Here is a 6,414-nt window from a genome sequence, read left to right on the forward strand (position 1 = left end):
AATCTGGAATGACTAATTCTTCTGTTTGAGTTAGACGTTCTGGGATGACTAACCCACCTGTCTGGGTTAGACGTTCCAAAATGACTAACACGCATGATCTGAATTGACTAACCAGACTGTTTGGGATAGACAGTCTCAAACGAATAACCTCCGGTTCTGGATCAGATATATTCTTGAAAGGCTAATGTAAGGAACTGTGTTAGACATTCCTGAACAGCTAATTTTCAATAGGAGGTATATTTCAATACTTGGTTGGCGTATGGGGATTGCTTTAGTTTTGGATTTTTTTTAATAATTGGGTTTAAGGTAGTTCTGCACGTTTGGATCGAATTTTTTTCTACAATGTAGAATTTAATTAAACTCTGATTTTTCAAAACTTCAGAATATACCTTGAAAATTCAGCAAATAAAAAAGATAGGGTCGTGTGCTTGATTTTTTGCTAGACTGATTTGAAAAATTTGGACCTCACGCAATATTTCATAATGGGAGTCTATGGGAAAATCATAACTTTCATAACATTTTCGCGAATAGAAAGTTTTCTACAATGTAGATTTTGATGAAACTTCTCACAGTTGTAAATAAACATATGGCCTATAATTTTGTGAAATAAAATGTATAGGTCTATGTGCTTATTTTTGAAATATCTGACCAAGATTAAAATGAACCGGACATTTCACGCTAATTTTAAGACATTTTTTGAATTTTTTAACGTGTCATATGTTTTAATATCATATTATGACTTTAGAAATATAGCAACAGTGCCATTGTAATAAGTTTATTCACAGGTTTCGATTAAATCATAAAATTATTTTCATTTCCGTACGCCGAATCCAGGCTTTATTCTACGTTTTCTGGATAAATGACGTTACGCCATCACTTCCGGTTTATCAAACGTGCAGAACTACCTTAACATAATACCGAGCTATTTTTTTTCCCAGATCACAGCCCTGGGTCCCTTCCCCGACTTGTAACAAAACCATGTTGTGAGTTATCGCTACAGGTACTTAGGCAGGGATGTCGGAAGAAACCAATTTACATCTAATAAATACAGTCTTCTGTGGTATGGTTTATTCAGACTCGGAAAACCTAAGTACAATAAATTTTATCAAGATTTTTATTCCATATTTTTTATCATGCTTAACTGTAAGCCACGTAAATAAGTAGTGTTACCGATGAGGAGGTATTAGTTTTTTTTTGGAATTATAATGTCACCTCAGCGCCAAATGTGGGCCCATTGAAGTAAAGAAGTACAAACATGCATACAGTTTTTGCGCCGAGATGACGATTTTTCCCTTAATATATCTAATGGTGGTGGGCGGATAGCTCAGTGGTTTGCACACTGGCCTTCCAATCTCACTATTATTTGGTGCTATAACAAATCTACTTTTTGTACAATAAAGGTTGCATGGAACATTATGGTCAACATGACAGATTTGGTCAATATATTCTTCACCGGTTACCCACAATATTATCTCGTCAAATGGAAAAACCTCTATAGTGACCATATACAACATATTCCCTCGCATAGAAAGTGTAAAGCAGTTTTAACATTGTATTACCTTTTACTGCATTTATAATGAAAAACAGTTGTATATGGTTAAATATTACACTGATACTGTCACAAAATTGTTGCTGCATCAGGTTTGTCTTCTTAACATTTTATCCTCATTAAGTCCTCGTTCATTCACAAATAGATAAATATCACATTTAGTTTTAACTGAGTGTAATCTGTTCCTCTGAACCACTGGAAATACTAAATGATCACAGATACTTCCATCATCAAACAACTTCTTGTGACTTTGCTTTCAAATTTCTTGCCACACCTGTATTATAAAAAGAGGAAAATAGAATGAGTGATGTTAGTTAAGATATTTCTTATACCAAGTACTAGTAAAATCATTCTCAAATGGTGTTGCAAAGTTAATGCAAAGGATGAAAACAAGGTAAATTTCAGGTATTGTTCATGTAACAATGTTAACTAAAAAATGTAAACCTGGCAGTTACACCAATTAAAAGACTTAAAAAAGAGGGCCAGGGTCGCTCACCTGAGAAACATATCATAACAGTGTAAACATGTTTAACTTAGTGATTTCATGGAAACAAATATTCTGACCAATTTTCATTAGAATTGGACCAAAATTGTGGTCTCTCAAGTGTAAACAAGTATTTTCTTCAATTTGACCTAGTGACCTAGTTTTAGAGCCAAGATGACCTACATCCGAATTTGACCTTAACTTCATCAAGGCTATCATTCTGACCAAATTTCATAAAGATCAAATGAAAAATACAGTCTCTATTGCATACACAAGGCTTTTCTTTGATTTGACCGGGTGACCTAGTTTTTTTACCCTAGATGACCAATATTCAAATTTCAATTAGATTTTATATAGACAAACATTCTGATTAAATTTCATGAAGATCCGTTATAAAATGCAGCCTCTATTGGTTATAACACACTAAATAGTTTTTGTTCTTTATTCTATATAAAATTGACCTATTTCCAATGGCCGCAGCACACACCAGGACCCATTTTAAATGTCTGTAACCTACATTTTCTTGAAGAATATTGTTAGTGCTAAAGAAAAATCAAACGAAAAGTGGGGGTCATGTTTGGTGCAAGAAAAATAATTTCAGTCAAACACACAAACTGCAAAATCAGCTAAAAAATGAGACCCCAAATTATACTAGTGGTGTATGATTTAAATTTCCATGAAAAATTTTGTCATGTTGTTATTTCATTATGAAAATGCTACCTACATGTCAATCATAGATCTGTCATGTGATTTTAGCAAAAAAATTGCAATGAAAATAAGGAAAATAGCTCTACAGAGCAAAACAACTGAGGAGTATTTGTGTCCGCCATTATGCAACTACCATTTTTTTTCTCGCCATTTTTCTATTTAGTGTCTGTATGCCTATAAGAAAAACTTTTTTCTCTGACACTGTGCCAGTTTCATTTGAAATGTATAAGAAACCTAAATGCATGAAAAAAATACAAGTTTTAGCTTGATATCAACAGTTTCTAAGGTTTTATGGCATTTTCACTACCACAAGCAAAGCATCAGATTTTGTCAAAAATAGCTGCCGCAACATAATTTTGAAGCAGTTACCCTAAATGCAGCCTTGTTTTGCCCTGTTTTGACTGTTTCTACTCTGATATGCATACAAATTACACATTTAAACTGTTAAATATGTTCACTTTTACCTCTGATGGCTAGAAATTAGCAATCAGTAGGCTATGAATATGCAGTTTTTGAAAAAAAATACACTCAAAACAGTGAAAGTGTGATATTTTAGGGGTTTATCCTCATTTTCAACAAAATTGCAATAAATGTGTCATTTTCTATCAAATTCTAATCAAAGTAGCCCATATCCACCATCATCTGGCCAGATTTCAATTTTTATCAATGTCATCTTATAGGTTATAACAGACTAAATAGTTTTTGTTCTTTATTCTATATAAAACTGACCTATTTCTAATGGCCGCAGCACACACCAGGACCCATTTTAAATGTCTGTAACCTACATTTTCTTGAAGAATATTGTTAGTGCTAAAGAAAAACCAAAAGAAAAGTGGGGGTCATGTTTGATGCAAGAAAAATAATTTCAGTCAAACACACAAACTGCAACATCAGCTAAAAAATGAGACCCCAAATTATACTAGTGGTGTATGATCTAAGTTTCCATGAAAAATTTTGTCATGTTGTTATTTCATTATGAAAATGCTACCTACATGTCAATCATAGTTCTGTCATGTGATTTTAGCAAATAAATTGCAAAGAAAATAAGGAAAATAGCTCTACAGAGCAAAAAAACTAAGGACTATTTGTGTCCGCCATTATGCGACTACCATTTCTTTTCACGCCATTTTTCTATTTAGTGTCTGTATGCCTATTGCATACACAAGGTTTTTCTTTGATTTGACATAGTGACCTAGTTTTTGACCCTGGATGACCCATATTCGAACTTGACTTAGATTTTATCAAGGCAATCATTCTGACCAAAACTCATGAAGATCAATTGAAAAATACAGCCTCTATCGCATACACAAGGTTTGTCTTTGATTTGACATAGTCACCTAGTTTTTTACCTCAGATAACTTATTTTCAAACTTGGCCTAGATTTTATCAAGGTTATCATTCTGACAAAATTTCATGTAGATTAGTTGAAAAATACAGCCTCCATCGCATACACAAGTTTTTCTTTGATTTGACCTGGTGACCTACTTTTTGACCTCAGATAACCCATTTTCGAAATAAACCTAGATTTTATTAAGGTAATCATTCTGACCAAAATTCATGCAGTTCAATTGAAAAATACAGCCTCTATCGCAAAACACAAGGTTTTTCTTTTATTTGACATAGTGACCTAGTTTTTGACCCAAGATAACCCTTTTCTGAACCACTGGAAATACTAAATGATCACAGATACTTCCATCATCAAACAACTTCTTGTGACTTTCACGAGATCGTAGCCCAAGTGAATTATTCTCGCGACGTATGAGTGATTATGAGTGTATCAATTTTAGTAAAACACGATTTTGCTATATACTGTTTCGAGTGTAATATGCCCTTAATCTAAGTCAGTAGATAAAATGTAATAGGTGCCTCAAGGGTGTTAACAAGCTTTTCCTTTGATTTGTCCTGATGACCTAGTTTTTGATCCGACATGGCCCAGTTTCAATGCTGACCTAGAGATTATCAAGATAATCATTCTGTTCAAGTTTGTATCAAATCAAAGCATAAATGTAACCTCTATATGGCTGAAAGGGCCAGAAATGAAAATTTTGCCTCTTTCAGGGACAGTAACTCTAGAACCCATGACATTATCTAGCTGGTTTTCGAAAGGAACCGAGGTATTGTCTTAACTTGTGTGTAAGTGTGGTTAAAATCAAATATAAAATGTCACTTCTATCATGTTCACAAGGTAAACATTAACAAATTTTGGCTCTTTCAGGGGTCAATCAGGGGCTGTAACTCTGGAAACTATGATTAGATCCGACAGATTCATCATGGAATCCAAGATTTATTGTTATTGAAGATAATTTACAAGTTTGTATCAAATCAAACCATAAATGAAGATGGCTGCAAAAGCCAAAATAGCAAATTTTGGCTCTTTAAGGGACACTATAAATATGGAACCCATGATGGGATCTGGCCAGTTTTCAAAAAGAACCAAGATATTACGCCAACACAAGTTGCGTGCAAGTTTGATTAAGTCAATTGCAAAATGTTGTCTCTATCGTGTTCACAAGCCAAAAAGCAAATTTTGGCCCTTTAAGGAGCCATGATGGGGTCTGACCAGTTTTCAAAAGGAACCGAGATATTATGCAAACAAAAGTTTTGTTCAAGTTTAAAATCGATTGTAAAATGTGTTCACAAGAAAATGACGGGCAATCACAAAAGGTCAACTATGTCACAGGTGAGTTATAAAAATGGAGATCTAATAAAAAGAAGAAAATTGAATAAAAGGAGGTAATTCAAAAACTTGATAAGGAAGAGTTCTGATTCTTTGACACTGCACTTCCCGTCAATAGCCTCTATCCTTTTGTGAAGTTTAAATGAAATGCAATTAAAGACTTTTCAAGTTATGCTGTAGACAAGCCTTATTTTGTACTATAAAGGGAGGTAATTCAAAAACTAGGTAAAGTAGAGTTATGGTTCTTTGACATGTACTGCACTTCCCGTCAATGGTCTCTATCATTTTGTGAAGTTTCAATGAAATGCCATTTTTTAAATAATTTTCAAGTGATGCTCCGGACAAGCCTTATTTTGTGTAATAAACTCTTGGTAAGATAGAGTTATGATTCTTTGATGGTGCACTTTGTCTCAATGGCCTCTAAGTGAATGTTCAATCAAATGCCATTAATACTTTTCAAGTTATACTCCGGACAAAAGTGTGATGGACGGATGGAAGGATGGACAAAGCGGCAACCATATCCTCGCCCTTTGGGGAGCATAAAAAGCAATACATGTAAGATTCACTAATTCAACTCAAAGAAGCTTACATATTATAGTAGGTAAGTCCATGTCAGACAAAATTTCTAACTCCTGTTCGCTCTTTTTGACTTGCCTCGACTGTAAGATAGCAGGCTCATCAGAACTTTTCAACATCACTGTTTACATGGTGCACGACTCCCTGTGAAAACAAGTTCAAGAAGTAAAATAAATACAAGCATAACCATTCTTTTTGCAACATATGAAACAAAAGGGCAATAACTGCCTTTGATTGTTCACCTGAGTTTCACAGCTAAAACATGTTGGGGCTAGCCTATTGTGATGATTTAACAATTTTAGAAGTTTCAAACAAGATAGTTTTTAAAGCGTTTTCTATACTTAAAAGTAACACTCTGGACAAGCCTTATTTTGTATAATAAAGGGAAACCATTTAAAAACTCGGTAAGGCAGAGTTAAG

General features: G+C 33.9%; 1 long non-coding RNA gene across 1 annotated transcript; it reads right to left on the reverse strand.

The window, feature by feature from the left end:
* Nucleotides 1–1,098: 1,098 nt before the first annotated feature.
* LOC128553464 (uncharacterized) lies at nt 1,099–6,279 on the reverse strand. The gene is made up of 2 exons (XR_008369350.1): nt 6,008–6,279; nt 1,099–1,823 (listed from the first exon to the last, which is right to left on the reverse strand). It is a non-coding gene; the product is annotated as an uncharacterized LOC128553464 (long non-coding RNA).
* Nucleotides 6,280–6,414: the final 135 nt, after the last annotated feature.

The sequence above is a fragment of the Mercenaria mercenaria genome, unplaced genomic scaffold, assembly GCF_021730395.1.
Source record: "Mercenaria mercenaria strain notata unplaced genomic scaffold, MADL_Memer_1 contig_3854, whole genome shotgun sequence".
NCBI classification, from domain to species: Eukaryota; Metazoa; Mollusca; class Bivalvia; order Venerida; family Veneridae; genus Mercenaria; species Mercenaria mercenaria.